The sequence below is a fragment of the Coloeus monedula genome, assembly GCF_965178545.1.
Source record: "Coloeus monedula genome assembly, chromosome: 9".
Classification (NCBI taxonomy): domain Eukaryota; kingdom Metazoa; phylum Chordata; class Aves; order Passeriformes; family Corvidae; genus Coloeus; species Coloeus monedula.
In genome coordinates, this window is record NC_138789.1 from 12,605,107 (window position 1) to 12,624,275 (window position 19,169).

Genomic DNA, 19,169 nt, shown 5'->3' on the forward strand with positions numbered 1-19,169 from the left:
AGTTATTTTTATTTATATTCCTCTTCCCTGCTGTCTTATCTTACAGTAGCATGTGAAGTAATTTTTTTCTTTTTTTTCCTCTTCTACAATAGATTGCAGACAACTGTTTGCCAACCCAGAAGGCTTAAATTTACAGTATGAATACAGACTGTGAATTGCCTTAGATTCTTTGTAATTACTGAAGACTGACTTTGTGCAGCAATGTTACTGGCTGTATAGAGTGCTGGAAGGCTTTTATCCTAATGGTTACATTCGGAACACAAAACAGCGTACTGTGCTACAGCTGCACTGCAGTTCATATGCCTTTGGCATGAGTAACAGCTTTAAGTAATTTGGAATTATAATCTGTCCTTCAACATCTGCTAAAGCAGGTGCTTTCTTTTTCCAAGATACTGATATTCCTGACTGTCAGCCCTTTCAGTTTCTATTGCATTTTTAAAGGGTCTATATTGTCATATCAGCTCCACTATTTTCCTCTGATTGTCTTCGAGATAAATAATATTTGACTATCTTCTCTACAGGCATCTAGTATTTAAAATTTGAAAATTTTCACATGAAGATTGTAGGGCCAGTTTTCTCTTTTTTATTATTTGGAAAGTTCCTTGAGAATTCTTTTGTCTAATGGAGCAGCACTTGCACTTTGTGCTCTGAAACAATGTTGTTTTCAACTCATTACATAAGGAGAAATGAGGCATCTTGTGAAGTAAGCATTAGAATATGAAGTCAGAAAGTCTGCACTGCTAAGCCAGATTGGTCTTTGGGGAAATTGGATGTTTCCACTCCACTAAAAAGCTATTATAATAACATTCTTCTGACTGCCAAGCAAGCTGCACTAGAGATTTCATTTGCTCCCTGCTTAATGTATCTGACTTCTAATACCTCACTTTTGAGTCAAAGCAAGAGATTTTACCTTTTTTTTCTGTGACTCTCTTGCTCCTACTGATTCCCAACCTTCATTCCTTTATTGGTTTAATTAGATTCTAGTATCCTTGCCAAGTTCAGGACAACATAAACTTGCAGCAGTGCAGGAACAATATCTTCTGAATTAAACAGTAATTCCTCCAAGACTCAAAGTGCAAAGAGAAAAACAATAAATGACATTTGTATCTAGATAGCGTTTGCATTATACATTCAACCTTGGCTTTCCAGCTTTATCTCTAGAGCACAGTGCTACTGAGGTAAGAGCTGAAGCATCTCATCTGCCCTGTAAACCAGGATTTTTCATCTCCTCCACTCTGCCTTCTTGCTGTGGTGTGTTACCTGATCTTGTTACATTTTGAAAGAAATATTTACAAATCCAATATATTCTGTCTCTGAGACTGCTGATCAGCTCAAGGGATTTATAGATGTGACATTTCCTGTACATCTAGGAATTCATAGCAGAAATGAAAGTCTTCAAGGAACACTGATTGAGAGATTAATTTGTGCGTTGCTATCTGGTGTACACATAGTGCACAGTCCAAAATTTATTTATAGGTAATTCATTATGCCCTCAAGGAACAATGAGGAAAGTCTATACTACATGAGGAAGGCTTTATCATACTAGAAAGATTTAGCAAAGCTAAGTCTACAATCTCATGTCTCAGTTACTTAATACAGGTACCCTTAAGCTATAACTTCTAGGAGAGTCTTTGACCCTGCAAGGAAGGATGGAAAATCTGGAGCCAGATTACAGAGTTCTTCTGAAAAGATCCACATCTGTGAATCTCATCTGAACTCAATTGTTCTAACCCCAGAAAGCAAACTGTAGCACAGAAAACTCATACAACGTTAAGGGAGCGTTCTAGGTTCATATATGTATATGAGCCAGGTAAAATTTTTAGGAAGTTGTATCATTTATTGAACCAACAGATAGAGAAAATGGTTTGCTAAGGGAAAAAAATCAGCAATTTAAATGGCTTAAGAAACCATAACCAGGAGTTACGAATAATCAAAAATACACAAGAGCTAAAAACAGCTCAGACATGGAACTTAAAAATGTACAAGAATGAAAGACTTCCAGAAGCAAAACATGAGGGCAGAATTCAGGATAAAGCAAGATTGCTTGAATGTCCCCATTTAGGTGTGGTTTTGTAGCCTGCTTTCCAGGCACTGGAGCACTCCCATAAGCTGTGGGGATAAGTAACTCAACAAGCAACAAAATAAACGTATTTCAGGTCTATCAAATTTTCAAAAGAAATAAAGTGCATAAGCTGATATTTATTCTAAACACTTTGAAATAAGAATTTGTTGCTTAGCCAAAAATAGCCATTCTTGTTACCAATAAGCCATTGAATTTATGTGAAATGACTTGATTGACAAGTTTCTGAGGATGAAAAAGTCATTTACAACCTAAGGACTTGTCTCTTTCACCTCTAAAAGGAAGTTTTTGAGAATATTTCTTTTTATATCAGTCATATAATAAAATCTCCAATGATAAATTTAATATTTTAAATTCATCAGAATATTTTTAATTCATACTATGGATGAAAAATGCGCATGTCATGAACTTTATCTACTGAGTTTTCCTTTAACTCATGAACTTATCTGTATCCTTAGTTTGCTAAACAGTATATTAAAAATCTCACCGTCCAGAGCAGAGCTTAACAATGTCAGCAAAGATAATCTAGCCAAACCAAGAGGATTGTGATATATCTCTTGTGTAAATCATGCAATTCATGCTTGGCCTTTAAACTGATTTTGATTATTTGACTATAATGAGCAAAAACTGTCTGCAAAGTGACTGTCATTTAATTAAGTTACTCCACAGCTAAAACTTAGCTCTTTATTTTAAAACTCCCCTTAAATCCTTCCAGGAAAATGTGGTATAAATTCAAGTTGGGTTTTGTTGAAGTGCCCTTCAGGAAATGACTTGTGTTATCTGTGAAACATGTGTGTGGTAATAAAACAAAAAGAGCTCCCAACAGGGATAATTTAGGAAAGCACTATTAACAGCCTTCAGGCTCAAGTTGTCATCCCTTGCATCAGATATAAGACCTGCAGAAGTCTGTTTCCTAAACAGTCTAAAGTAGATGAGAAGCTGCAACAAGCTAACACTTGGTTTCTTGGGCTTTATTTCTACCGAAAAAAAACAGTGTCTTTGAAACTGTTACTGCCCTTCATTAGGCAAGTTTTCCTGTTACTCCTGACAGGCCCCTGCTAAAATCCTACACTAATGTACCTGCCTTCCTTCCCCCTTGACCTCAAGAGAGCTTAGGAGAAGTAAGAACACAGGCAGGAGGTGCTTCCCTGCAGCAGCCATATTTTCATACTAGAGAATGTATTTCCACCTCCTTTTTCCTTCATTATATGCTATGCTAAAAAAAAAAAACAAAAAAAAAAAAACCACACTAATAACTAATTCTTGCAAATAGCCCTATGGCATGCCATCTGGCCCCAAAGAAGACAAATATTTTCCCTAAGCAATGGCTGAGGTAGATTCCATCTGGAATCACTTTTCTCCTTATTTGTGACAGATTGACTCTGTTGTATTCATAAGAGAACAAATAAGCAATAATTTGTTAGTCCATCAAAAGCAAAAAGTCAATAAAAAAGAAGTATGTTTGAAATGCAGTTTCTTCAGTTTCCCACTTTTGAGTTCCACAATATTATCTTCAGCATCTTCCTATTTCTGTCAAATCATCTCTTTTTATATAGATTTTAAATCATTTTATTCTAGTTATAAATCTAAAATGGATTTTCAAAGCTAACAATTATGGGCCTTAGTGCTTTTTTATTGCTATTTAATTGCTTTAACACCACCAGCACTTTGACAAATCGGCTAACAATTTTTTTTCAAGTTTCATGTTAGTAGCTTTTACTGTTATTGTTTAATCTCTTGGTGCTTTTTTAGAAGCAGGAGCTGTGAATCTTGGCTAGGAATACACTAATGGAAGACAAAAACTTGGAACAGAATTTTTTCTTGGTCAGGACGGAGGGCTATAAAATACAGATAAGAACTGTGTAGTCTGAACTGTACAGTAGCTTTGATTGAAATTTCCTTTTCTTGTTTTATGATCCTTGATACGAGTTTGTGCATGTTTTTAAAATCATCTTTTTGGATTGAAAACACTCTCAGGAGCTCCAGAACAAGTTGTGTGCCCAAAGTTATTTTTTGCCCTTTTGCAAATAGTTCTACTTTCTGTAGCACTGTTGGCCAAGCTGCAGGAACTAATTACAAGATTTAGTAGAAATATTTTATTAAATTTCTCTGTCATTTGCTAATAAGTTAGTTAAATCTCCCTGTAAAATTAATATCAAATCTTGAAGGTTATGTAAATGCCTTCATTAATCAAAATCTTGGCCCTTTTTTATTAATTAGATCTAAAAGCTTATGTAAAACTTCACCAGCATTGCCCATGAATTTTATTCTCACAGTCATATTGCTAAGCAGTCCTTTAAAGACTCACTGACTTTGTGATTCCTAGTTGTTGAATTTCCCCTCATTAAAGCTAGAAAGAACGCCTGCATTGAACTGCTTGTGGACAGAAACCTTTTTCTCTGTAAATCAAATCTTTGCTTCTGAGCTATTCATTGATGCTCACTCCTCACACTTTTCATATTTTTCTCCTATGAGATAATAGTGGTGTTTTAATTTTGATACTGTAAACAGAGGATTATGACTGCACATGGGGATTAAGTGTGGGAGATGATAAAAGAATAGCCTTAAAGTGCTGAAGAGACTTTTTAAAAACACAGGTTATGGAGAGTGTCAGTAAACAGAAGGCTTCTGATGGGGTATCGGCTGAGTCCTCATCATTTATACTCCGCTGTTGTCAGCTCACTAAATCCCACAAAACTGCAAAATTCCAGTCATGTCCTAAACTAGGAATGACCTTGTTTCCTTTCGTCTTAAAATGCAACTGTAAAAGAACGACTATAATGCGACATGATGTGCATTATTATGTTTTTTTAGTATACATTTTCACCTTCATTTGGAAGATGAAAAGTGAAATTTTTGTGTGGGATAAGTCATTGATCAGTTTGATGTCAGAACTGCTTACTGTGCTGTAACAGCTTTGTTCTCTTCCACTGTCACAGCCTGTAGTATCAGACACTGCTCTGTACAACTGCAAAGCAACACAAAGCCCAGCCATTTCCCACCATCTCCTCAGCTGCTGCAATCATGGTCTGTAGTAGCTGAAAAACCACCCACTATTAGTCCAAGAACACAACTTCCTAACTCAGAGAATAGGATTCAGTGCCTCTTTTAGAGACACAAGAGAAGAGATAAAGGGTAGCACGTGACAGGGTGAAGAATCACAAGTGTTCAAATTATTAACTTCTAAATATCACCATGCAAGCTACATACTTACAGTGTGAACATAGTTGTTTAGACTATGTCTCCAGTTTTCCTTTTCCACAAGTTTGAAAAAATACCTATATTTATGTCAGTGTTTACATTGGCTCGCAATTTTCTGTGCTAGTTTCATGAGATCTTTCAATGGACACCACTCTCTTGTAATCAAAAGAAGGTGGCCTCTCCTAATAGTTGCTAGCTTCTGCCCATATGGATTTTTCTGAGCATTGTGCTCATACTGAAAGTCTACAGAGTGGTGTGGCAATCACACCTGAGTCAAACCCCTGGTAGAATGGAGGAAGGGAAGTCAGAATTCAAATCGATTCTTTCAAATCAGTGTAAAGATCTCTGGTTAGCCAGCACATCTACTGAGCCTGGGATCCTGGAATATCATGAGCTGTATGAACTACAGTAACCTTATTTGTCCCTAACAAGAGGCAACATTCAATACTAAGAATATTAACCAGTTCAGGATTTTAATTCTCAAGGAAGGATCTCAACCTTCACACAGCAGGCAGTGTGCCTGAGGTGATGGAATGACCAGGCTGAGGATGGGCACACTACCATGACTGCCACTGTGCCCATGCATAAATGCTAAATTTATGAAAAAAGGTGCTTTGAATTGTCTTTTAGGCATCTTTCTTTTGGTATACTCAAGTTGCAAGGTAGGAGCAAAGAGGCAGAAATCCCTAATAGCTCACCACTAAGTATGTCTTAGTTTTTTCAGAGCCATTTTTTCCCTATCTCTTCCTTCCTGCAGCTTTCTTTTCCTTCCTCGTAAGAGTTTTACAAGTTACTGTAAACTTTTCATGTTCAGAGTAGCTTTTACAATCTCACTTCTCACCCACATGCAGAAATCTCAATCATCCATATCAAAACTTACAAAATTAGCATTTTTTCATTTCAGGGAAATGGTAGCCAAGATTAAACCACACATTATTTAGGTTTTATTTATTTATACAAGCCACTTGTACTGCCTGAGAGATAAAAACACTTATCTTTAGAAGATATGGGACACATTTGTGGGGCTTTTTTTTAATATTTATATTTTGTGTTGTTCATTGCTGTGCATTACAGAAGTTCATTTCCCACAGTACTATCTTCAGACAACAGCACCAATCTAATACATTTCTCTTTTTGCTCACAGGGGGCTGGGAACAGAACTTTGGACCTTCAAATTTGACACTCAAATTCTTCACCCAGGAGAAGCTGCAGTTGCTAATAGTATTCGGGCCTATGGAGGGCAGCACCCATTCCTTACAAGGATGGATCTAACTCAACCACTCAGGGTCACACACCCGTTTAAATTATTTCAGTAAAAAAAGAAAAAATAGGATAAAGGGGAAGATTAAGGGATTTTAATTGCTCATTTTAATTTAAGTGAGATATGATTTAAAACTTTTATTTCTGTTCTGTAAAGTGTAAATAGGGCATTAGAAAGGCAGCTAGAAAACAGTATGTCATAACTTCAGTAAGGCTTATGGGATACTCTCTATTATTTTTCTTCAAGTAATACAATTTTGATTCTTTCCCAGATAAATACCTTCAGTTCTTCTCAGCATTATTCAATTCAGAAACTTCCAGGATTGTTACAGCCTTAGAAAATAGCAAGTGTTTGCTTTCTATACCCTTAAACATAAAAGTATTTTACAGCATCTTTGATCTGGGCTTATGCTTTGTAGCATATCCATACATTGTTTTACCCACTACTGAAATGCAGCATGTTTTACTGAGCTGAAACACAGCACCTGGCTCATCGTATTCAAAGCACTACACAGCATTTAGAACAGATTAAGTACCCAACTGAAACAGCAAGAAGCATTTTGCTAGACAGAACACAGCTAACTACTGGAATTTGGCCATGGCATTCAGATTAACACCTCTGTCTTGCAGACAAGATAGCCCATGGAATTTTCTCAATATTCACTTAAACTACTTGTAAGCTTTCATCCCTGTTTAAAAGTAAACTAGGCCTTCCAGGATGGTGTCGAGAAGCAGTATACATTAAAAACGGATTTGCTTGCAATGAGACACATTCAAAAAATCTTTTTATTTGAAGATTTTGCAGGAAACATGGTGCTTTCTGAACAGAAATCTAATTTTCTTTCTCGGTCTTTCTGCCTACAGAAAAAGATCTTTGTACCTCAGGAGGGAAATGTTAATGCCACCGTTGTTAGAAAATGCAAACAGGAAGATACTACAGCCTTTAAATGCCTTTATCAGTGCCATGCTCATTAAACCTATAAACTTCTGCTTAGTACCTACATGTGCCGTAGCCTCTGGGGTACCAGACCACTGGGAGTAAGCTCAAGTTTAGACTTCTGAAGAATTTTTCCCTATTTCATCCCTACAGAGGATACGACAGGGATATGTTAGAAAAGGGTATCAGCATGATGTGACAGTTTAAGAGACTTGCCAAAAGAATGTATGGCAACATGGTGGGATGAAGGGCAAGTCAGCAGGATAACCCTTGCCACCTTGCTTTTTCATTACTCAGTCTTGACAATTATCTGCATTGGGAAATACAGGAGAATACAGCCAAGTGTTTCTGTAGTGCAAAGCTGTACATTTACAAAGAACAAAGACTTGCTTGTCAGAATGCAGCAGAAATCAAACAGTAGATCGTTCCTTTGCTCTCAGTTCCAAAGACAGCACTTGGCCAAATGCAGACACAGCCATGCTACTAAATAAAAAGGAGATGAGCTGATTTCTGGGCTCTGAGGGGCAGCTGCTTTCCACACAGCAAAACTACTCTTTCCCTCTTGAAATGCTGCATCCGTGTCCAAACCATCTAACTGAAGCATGCCCAGGCATAAAAGGAAAAGGTAACTAGGGTGTGTGGTACTAACAAACACTATGGTTTGCTATGGGCCAGCATTCAACCCCATACCCCCCAAACCTGTTGTATTTATAAGTGCAGATATACCCCACGAGACATACCCTTTTCCCAAAGACAAAATTTCCTTTTGAGAGGGTATTTTACTTTGCAAACCCTTTCCACTTTCTTCATTTCTGTGTTCTTCTCACTTGCAAATATTCAAGGAGATTTTAAAAAGTCACTGAACAAATTTACCTGTATAGATTAAAAATGACAGTCCACAGGCAAGCTCCCATTCAAGGGTCTGTAAGTGCTGACTGCAAAGCTGTAAGCTTGCATTAACCAGAGGAAGGACCAGTTATACTGCCCATTCTCACAGAGTCTAAAGGCACTTTGGCTCTAAGTAGCTTAAGTCCCTGTTTTCTAACATCTAGTTGCAATCAGAGCCAGCTGGAATCACTTATTTTATTCAATTACTACAGAGTTTACTGATTTTCATTGCTCAAGCTCTCTCCAGGATTATATACGATCTAACTTCAGTTTCAGCTCCTTTAATATCTTAAAATTTACTCTCAATGAAAGCCAGCTCACCTACCTCACACCCATCCTCAACAGAATAATATGTATTTTGAGGATGGAAAATTGTACATTAAGCATGAGAATTACTCCAGGAGGACTTCTGTATAAATTCTCATATCCAATCGGTACAGTTTTCAAAGGAAAGCAAAACTGCAACAAATTCCAGACCCAGAACTGTCCAACATTGCACCCTGCCATTCTGTAGATGCTCAGAGCAAGACAAGGGATCACAGAATCCTTGAAAAACGTCCAGATTTCGAGCCTCTGTTAAAGGAAAAAGGACTGTCTGCACAATCTTTAGTCATTATCTACTAAATAGATGTCTCCATATATTTTAGAAAATATGCTCTTTCTCCCATTAGATCCATCATATCACACATTTGAGGGAAAAGCTTATGAGGTTTTATGAGTACCTGATATAAATGTTATTGAAAATTAAAATAGCAGGAAATCAAGAGAAGCAGCTTTTCATTTCACTTAGTCCTTCCCCATCCATTTGTTTTTCCCAGTTGTTTCAATTAACTGCAGATTTTCCTAAATCAGACTGCCCATCCTGCTTCCTGTTTCAGTCAATTCCCGTAATTCTTCTGTGGAGACACTACTTTGTTATTCTGTACACTTGGGATTTGCTAACAGCAGAACACAAGACAATAAGTGTGAAAAAAATGTGAAAATGTTCTCTAATGTCTTCACTCAAAAGAAGCTCCCTGAAGCCTGAAAAATGAACCAGCAGATAGCTAAGACCACTTCAGAAAGGTCACCTCCAGAGCATTGGTCCAGAAGCATGTAATAGACACCACACTATAAATCCCTTGCTAAATACTTCTCTAAGTGTCACTTGACTGCAGAATGTCACTGTATATGCACTGATGAGCTGTGAGAAGATACATTCTAGAAAGGGCACATACCTCTCAAACTGCCCTTACAAAGAACCTGGATATCAGTGCTCACAAGTAGCACTGCAAAGCCACAGGGTTTTGTAGAACAAAAACAGAGTAAGATGAAGAAGGTACAGTTCTCTAAATTCAGAGAACTGCAGTTGAACTGATAGCACAAATCTGTGCTTTCTCAGTCCATCTGCAGCTCTATGAATTTTAATTGCCATTCCAGTTCTGAGAACTTTGCTTTGTACATGCATTAACGTAATGTGAATAAATAATCATGTGCAGGAACACGACTAATGACTAATGTACTGCCATTTTTTAAACCAGTGTACTACTGAGTTCAAGAATATGTCACATGAAGATGACTACCTACACTATAGAACACTGCCATGAGGGAAGCCTTGACTTTTCTTCTTGAGTTAACTTTCTAAACCTAACCTGTCAAAGTACAAACCTACTGAGATGTAAGATTCCTGATTTTGCTCTGCTTCAGAGGAATCTAGTTAAGCCAGCTGAGCCATGAGTATGCAATCACTTCTACATAAAATGCAAGGTTTCAGGTATTTACATTATAGCATTTACCCATGAATGCAATTTTGAATTGCAAGAATTATTTAAGGTAGCATTGCTTTTTTACATATATTAAGTAAGTGACATCAGGGTTAAGTGACTGCTGCTAAACTTCACTGTTTCCTTTCTTGCAAATCCGTATTTTCCTCTGGCCAGGAGGTAATTAGACAGTTTTTGGGGTGGGTGCCTGGGTATATTTTCACATGTTGCTGACTCAGGACATTTGCTTTGTTGCTTTTCCAAATTGATGTTAATTACTTTTTACTGTACAGAGATCCTACTACCTCAGTTGTAATAAGATAATGTTGGGATGTATTCTCATTTTCAGTAGACTCAATCCCTATCAAAATGGAACAGGATCTCAAAGTGAAAGTAAATATCAGAGACTGGAAGAGCCTTCAGACTTCTTATTAAATAAAGGCCTTAAATAATACTTTTAATAACCCTAGTAATTTGTAATATATTAATTGAATACTACAGAACTAGCATACAATAACATTAACAACATTGAAATTGCTACAGATTGACAGATTTTTATGTAAGATCAAAATATGGCATCTGAAGTTATTCTGTATAGATGCTTCCATTCTGGCTGACTTTAGAAGTTAATTAAAAGAGGAAGTTATCATACCAACAGAAATTTAGGGTAATAAAGAATATTGTTCAGATTTTAGAATTGCTGTTGCATTCTAGCTTTTGTTCAGAAAACTAATTCATAGCAGTTAATCATAAACTAGAATTGCAGCTTTTAAAAAAACCAGAAAATACAGAGCTGAAATGAAACACAGATCATAAGGTTTTGTTTCTATTTCCTAGCAAGATGAGAATAACTCTTCAGTTATTCTGTGGCTTCAGGTATGATCTTTGTATATCTTACCTCAGATGTGGTACAAAAATTTTCTACTTTTTGCTTGCCATTTTTTAATTTACCCAATTATTTATAGTAAAGTACAGCTAAAATTATTTTAACATTCTATTTCCTTAACAAAAAGGGGGTTTGGACACTTACACAGTTCTGGTAAAAACACAAACAAAATATAGTTTCATTGAGTATTCCACTGTTCAGGAAAGATATTTTTAAGACTGTTCCCATGTACACCTTCTCTAGCAATAGTGCTCTGAAGCAATACTTGACAAATGGGTGCAGAGAATGGGAAATACCAGACACACAGAATATGGACAATTACACAGAGCAAGTGCTGTCCCTGTCTAAGCAATCTGGGGCTGGCATTGCCTTTGCAGCAGCCCAGGATGCAGCTGCCACATATTCGCAGCCCTAGCAGAACGGGTTTCCAGCTTTCCAGGGTGAGCCTCACTCCTGCAGGCCCTGGGCCAGGGCAGCCTGAGGAGGCTCCCAGACACTTGTACAACCTGCCCTCATCCCTGCACTGCAGCACAAAGGGGCTTTAAAGCCCCAGTGCAGCTACAGCAGATCTGACTTCAGCACCATGGGGGTACCAGCGTTCTGGTAATGTTAAATTATATAACTAGCCAAGAGGACTAGAGCATCATCTCCTGCTGAGTTCTTTAAAGATGTATCTAGCAGCAATACTGGGAATTACATGGCAGCAAGCTTTCTCTTCCGCAGTCAAACCAGTTGGAAGAAAATAAAGTGCTAAACTGCATTAATGAATATTCTGTCACAAGAACCAAGCAGCATGTCATCTGTTAGGAATAATCATAATAACCCAACAAACAGCATTCTTTCCAGGAATTGAAAATACCCTGGATGAAGGATAATCAGCAGTAATTATTAATCTGGGCATCAGAAAAGTCTTTCTTTGCCTTTTGAATGTATCTTGTCAAATGTTAAAATTCAGGAGGAAACCAATTACATTCTTCTGTGAAACAGCAAATGTTGAAGAGAAGAAAACCGAAAATGTTAAAAGCTGCAATTCAATGTGGTAAAAAAAACCCTATCATTACATTCAGGAAATGTCTTGGAACTGAGGGAATTAGTGTGCTTATTAAACTTCTGAAAGAGGACAGGAATAAAAAAAGGTGATAAAACTGATGCATAGAATTTTTTTTGTATTAAGTCTAGAGAGTGTGCTGAGATACTTCAGAATAACCTAATAAAACTGGAAAATTATCCAAAATTATCAAGTGTTACCTTATCCATATTGGAAGTAATCAGTGGAGGTCCTTGGGAAATTTACAAATTGCCAATGAAATGCGACAGTTCAGCAAAAAGCCTCATTCTTGATGTCAGTCTGGACAATTCAGTGTGTACCATCTGTTCAGAGGAGAACTTTAAGCCCCTCTCCACAGAAACACTAACTCCTGGAAAGCCTCAAATGCCTTTACCTGCTAAGCCCTTCATCAGGCTGAGGTAAAGGCCTGACTCATCTCTCAGTCTTAAAATCACAATATCAAGAATAGGCCACAGAGACTCTAAAGAGAAATGTGCATAATGACCACCATCAGGCAATCCAAGCTTATATGAACTTTATCTTCTGAAATACAGAAAATACTCCAAGTAAAACTTCTGTGATTGCATAGCATTTCTCAAATTTGCAATCTATACACCACTTCTAGCAACTACATTCTTCACAAAAGACATCATTAAATTGTGGAACTCCATGCAGGTGAACGTTGTGCCTCCTGAAAGTACAGATGACTTTAAAAATTACTTGAAAAATTCAGAAGGCGGCATCATAAACACAAAATTGCAACTTCTGGCCCAGTAAGTGTCACAGTTTGCTGGAAGGTTACAACAAGGCAAGTATCACTGTAGGTCTGTTCTCTCCTTGCACTCTGCTTTTAAGCACCTACAGCTGACCATTATGGACAAAGGAGCTAAATGGATCAGGGAGACTGATGCAGTGCAGCTTTTTTTCACTGGGATACTTTTCTTGTAAATCAGCAAAAAAAAGCGTGTTTTCTTGTTCAGACATCAGCAACTATCAGTTAATAGTTTAAAAGCAATTCTAGTTCTCTGGAGAAAACAGCCCTTGCGTGTTAGTTTGTTCCAGGACTTCTGGACAAAGTGTGTGAAATAAGTCAAAAAGCAGGCAAACCAGCGTGTGCATTCAGTATGCTACAGGTAAATAAAACTAAAAATGTTTAGTATTTAATTATTTTCATATTTAGGTCTTCTACTGCAGTGTTTATATATACAGAGAAGCTAGCAAAAAGCTTATTTTTCTGTGCAGAAGCAAACTCATTCTTTCACTGTATTCAAATATCTCTTCAGTGAATTAAGTTTTTGAGTATTTGAAACATTTCAGAGCTCACCTTACTGTGTAACTACTACAAGATATTTAATACTTGGATACACAGATTTTCTATTTTCTATTGCTGGGAGACTCCTTAAGTTTCTATAATAGCTCTCAATAGTTTCTTCAATTTCTTTAAAAAAAAAAAAAAGTTTATGTGTATTTTCCTTAAACTGCAGAGATTTATGTAAATAATTCTGAGTGAATACTGGAAGAGAAATGTCTAGCCTGAATTGGTGTACAAGCTCTGAGGATCTGAAAAACTGTTTCAGGGTTACAGTAGCTTTAATAAATACATTCATGATGACACACACCTATAAAAATGCATCCCTTCGGTTTCATTGCACACAGGGTTCCCTCATATAACTGCCAAAAGTCCTTAAGAAAAAATAATTTTCTTTTCTAAAGCAAATTCAGAAACTAAGTTCATAACTGCCCTCGGGAAAATGCAGTAGCCTATCTCCCAGAAAACTTTATGCATGTTTCTCTTAAATAATTGCCATTAGAAGTCCTCACTCAGCACTTCTTTTACAAATAATTCTTAAAAAGTAAAACTGCCCCTATGGCACAATGATTTCTAGACTGTTTTTTCTGCTTTTCTTTCCCCCCCTACACTCACTAAATATATGAATAAGATAAATTGCTACAGAACCTGGAGCTCATGCTACAGCACTAGAGAACAGTAGATTTAACAGCAGAGCCAAAAGAAGTCTCAAAATGTGCGATCCCAAATTTATCTTCTGTTCCCATCCAGGCACCAATGAAGACATAGTGAGTCTGCCAACCCTGGAAGTAATGCAATAACTCTTGGTACAAAAACTTGTAAACTAACAAGAACACCGAGAAATATGACTCTTCACTGCCTCAGTGTTCTTTCATGAACAATAAAGATGTTAATAACAACCTGTGCAAATAATAAAGTCACCGATGTTTGTAATTTATGAGAGCAGCAAATCAAGGCAGGTCCAGAAAGATGCTTTGATGAGCAGGCTGACAGTTCTGCCCCTTCCCATGGACAGGTGCAGTACCACATTTACAAACCGACCTGAGCATATTTCTGCCAAAGCACTGATGAGGAGTGGGGGGTTATTTGTGCTCAGGCTTTTGCATTTTAGACAGGAGCACGCTGCTCTGCTAGGACGGAACTAATTAAGGGCTAATTGACTGTCTAGCACCTATAAAGAGATAATTCACCCACACCATCTCCCACTGGGAACTGCAATGACTATTAGCATAGAAAGGATTGTTTATTTAGTGGTCAGCATAAGACAGTCATAAGTATTTGCTAGTAAGAGCAGAAAGACAGAGGGCAAATGAGGATATGGATGTTTTTAATGGATGATTAAATCTGGATACCTTGATCTCCTTTCATGCTGTGGATGTTGTGTGCTGCAGTCACGCCTCTCACTGCCAGCCTGCACTGGGATGATAATCACTCACTATGAAAACTCATTAGCTCCACAGCAATGAGTCCTCCGCTGCTGAAGCTTGGTGCTGTTCTTAGTACCATGGCAATGATCTCTAACTGGATGTCCCAAACTCTCCCTTCTCTGGTAGGACTAAATACCACCAGAATAACCACTTCAGATACTCTAGTAAGTAGCTGTTACATGTTGCAAGCCATTTAATGCTGAATTAGTATTTAAGTGCCAGCAAAAGCTTTAGTTTGTTGCCTCTTTATAAATCTCTTTTTAAGCTACTAATCTTCCTATCGTGTCTTAATGCATGCTTCTTTTTGGGCATCATAAAACCACACTGGTGAGCAGGTTGTGGTCTTACTATGGAAGGGAAGATTTCAAAATAGTGTCCTTAAATATTTAAGAACAAATACCTTCATCTTGAATATGGAATGCTAAAAAGAGTACAGCAGTGGCTTTTCGTTTGTCTAGACTGTTCTTCCTATCTTTACTGCTCCAGAAAAATGCATTGCATAGAAAAATTATATCTGGCAGTAGGTTTCTTTTTGAAAACTGGATAATGTTACATAGTAACTATTCACTACAACATGCAAAGGGTCTGATTCCTTCCTATTTTTCTTTATTGGAGTACAGTTAAACAAATAAATAGCTGTTAGAAACAAAATAAAATTGCTGCTAGGAGGTTGGGTACCAGAATTTTAGAAAGGCTGATAATGGGAATAATACAAATGACACAAATATCACTTTGTATCATTGACGCTCATATACAGCAGCCTCAGTTAGTGAAAACCTACAGGAAAGCTGTGAATATGAACTCATGAAAAGCTTAAAAAGTCAAGTAACAGTTTATTTGGATGAGAGGGCACACTGTCCTGGTATTCATAAATTAAATTAGAACATCATTTTCTTAAATGCTTAGTAAAACACTCTTGTCTCTGTATCTTTTTGTGTAACTGCAATCAGATGTTTACATAATAGGAGGTTATGTAAAATACTAATTTAAGTATTTGTATAGTAGTTCACAATTCTCAGAACTCAGAATTTTTTTAACTAAAAATTATTTATTTACTAACCAATGTGTAATAATTGAATATATGCATGCAGGAAAAATACTACTGCAGAAAATCACCATATTTAGTCTGTAAATGTTACTACTTTAAAATTAACTATGTTGTAAGAAAAATTCTGTTGTCTTTTAGAGCAGCAAGATGAGAATACCAAGAAAAGCTCTATTTTATTTTCCTTAAATGTAACCATCTCACTGAGTTACAGTATATGTTTCTAGTTCTTGTGGCTATATATTATACATAGAAGTTCCCTATCATATTTACATCCAAGTTTAAAGTTGCAACTGAGTAACTACAAGATGCACACTAGTTATTATAATATATAGAGACATTTATATACACACACATGCATATGTGTTTACACTGATATGTCCACATTCCAAGTAATACAAAACTGTCATGCTCCCCTTGGCTACAACAGGGCACTGCTGATAGAAATGCCTTCTAAGTATTATTTCAAGAACGTTCTTTTCACTACTTGAGTTGAGCTATATGCAAATTTTTTGTTTTGATAAGGGTAACAGGAGTGCCAGTAGAGCTGGGAAAATGATAATAAAAACTTGATTATCTGAGTTTGGCAACATCTGCCAAATAAAAAAAAACATGAATTGCAATCATGTAGGGTTCTTTCTGCACAAAACCAAGCACCACAAATCTGGTACCTTTCTCAAAACTTTAGATGTTGGACTTTATGTAAAGAGTTTATGCTGCAAGTGCTCAGTAATACCGAGGTCATCACTGAGTGATTTTTAGCTGCCATCAGTTCCCGACTGGCAGCTTCTCCAGTGAACTCTGCAGCATGAGCACTTCTCCAGAATTTCTCTCCTAGCACATACACAGCTCATAAATTGTGTATATTGTACGAGGTAAAAAAAGAACAAAACCTCCCTATTTCCTGCCTGCAGCTGGAAGAATTGTACAAGGATATGGGGTCAGGTAAAGGGCCTCCTCTTTTGAGCTCTGTTTCAGTACCAGTGTTGAAATTGCAAGACAAACCAGAAAATACTGTTTATGTTGAAGCAAACTCCTAAGTAAGGTACTGTCATTTGACCTGTCACTATAGTAACAACAGAGGTAGCTGTAACAGTTTTTTCAGAATATATAAAAGTGCAAGTGAAAAAATAAATCTTTTACAAGTGAAATAAGTCTGTAATACAGCAGCCTGCCATGGCAGTGGTTAATATTGGGCTTTATAGGGACTCCGCTGTTTTCCCAAGATTTTCAAGAACTAGCATAACTTATTACTGTTGTTTTCCACTTGTTATTTCTTTTCTTGCTTGTTTACTTTATTACCTGTCAGCAGTAAGCCTGCATTTGAAGAGTTGATGCAGTAGCTTCTGTAAGGTTTTGATGCCTTCTAGCTCTCTGCACAGCAATTTCTGCTTGAGGTAGGGATTAAATGTCAAACTAAAACAATAACAGAAAAATGAAGCAAGGTGCACCTTTGCACACATGCATGTTTTTCTCTGCCATCACTTACATTACCCATCCTAATTAATGAAGGAAGCCTAAAAATTTTGGTACTATGTGGGTGCTTATTAATTCATGGACAGTCAATAACCATGCTCTTGGTTAACCAGTCTCTCACCGTGAGAAATATTTTCCCTAATAGAAGTTACCTTTTTTAATCAGATGTATTTTAGACACCATAAGAGAGTACCTGCTAATTTAATCACTAAAGTGTTTTTTATTTCCTTAGATAAAGCCTAGAGAGACACTTAAAATTTCTCTGGCATAAATAAGTACCTTTGATAACAGCCAGGATTATACAGCTTTACTATAGACTGCATGATCCTGGAGTCTCATACATTGTCCAGTGCAGAAAACTTAGTTGAACCCAGTCTAAATGTAGCAGCCATAAGGCTCAAATATAATAATTTTTCATAAACTTATATTAATTCCTAAAGGAATTATAATCAGAAGCTCTAGGTTCCTGAACATGTTCCTGAACTTCCACAAAAACATTTGTTTCCTTGCTGTTGCATGACCACACTGTTTGGCCATAAGTTCTACTGACAAACATAGAAACTACTGGGGTAAATGGAGCTTACACTTTTCAAGGGTTACAGCCTTGAAAGGCTGCACTTGTTCAAGCTTGCAATTTTAGTAGCTTCTCAAAACTAATTTGTCTCTGCAGATGTAATTTTGTTTAGTTTTTATTGTTCTCCATGTCTTAAGCTAAATTCCTTTTGCTCTAAAAATTAAGGTGCAGATAATGCCATAGAACCAGTGTAATTTAGCACTGAACTCTGGATATGTCTTCCTAGCAAAACCTAAGGCAAGATCATCTTTCTACAGTTGAGAGAGAGAAAATGGGCAAGGTTGGAAAGGACCACAGTGGGTCCTCTGGTCCAACCTCCCTGCTCAAAGTGATCCTAGAGCACATGGCACAGGATTGTGTCCAGATGTTTCTGGAATATCTCCAGTGAGGGACACTCCACACCCTCTCAGGTCAATCTGTTCCAGTGCAGTCACTCACACAGTAAAGAAGTTCATCCTCATATTGAGGTGGAACTCCCTGTGCATGAATTTCTGCCCATTGCCTCTTGTCCTATTGCTCGGCACCACCCAGCAGGGGCTGGTCCATCCCCTGACACCTCCCTGCAGACACTGACAGCCACTGATGAGGTCCCCTCTCAGTCATCTCTTCTCAAAGCTCAACAGGCCAAGCTCTCTCAGCCCTTCAAGTCATCTACATTATAGCACTTTGTTTTTCCTTGCAAAACATGGTTACAACACGATTTTGATTTTCCTATTAACTCTGCAGTAGAAGGTCACTGCCATCTTCCATGACTTCTTCAGGGGAGTCACTGTTGTGAAAAGACTGTGCTCTTTTTCTTACCTCAATCCACAGAGATACTGGCAGCTCTGAAGAAATGAGGAACTCTGCAACTCATTCTGCACTAAGCTGCCAGGAAAGCATCAATATCAAATCTGCCCAGTTTAAAGAATCACTTTCTCTGCTGGCACTGAATACAATTTTATAATATAAGTAGCAACTGATTCCAACTGTGTCCAGACCAAAATTACTTCAATGATATCCGTTAGCATCTGTACTATGAAATTCATCACTCAGTACAATATTAACAAAGAGTAAAGCACAATATTAACTTTAAATTACAATTTTAAAAGAAAGTTTAAAAACTGCTGCTTGTATCTATTAAGTTCCATCACCTTTCAGTCTTCTCATTATGTTGTTTTCTCTCATTCCTACGCTGTTTCTGTACATCCAATTAAAGAGATACCGAGTCCCACACAAACATTAAATGCAGTTCAGTGTCACCCTGCTCTGCAAGCAAATGTGATTTTTTTTTTTTTTTTTTTTTGCCTTTCTTTC

At 37.2% G+C, this 19,169-nt stretch overlaps 1 protein-coding gene across 1 annotated transcript in view; it reads left to right on the forward strand.

Moving 5' to 3' along the window:
- OLFM3 (olfactomedin 3) overlaps positions 1 to 19,169 on the forward strand; it is a 54,614-nt gene that overhangs the window by 18,979 nt on the left and 16,466 nt on the right. The gene's annotated exons all lie outside the window — the stretch shown is intronic.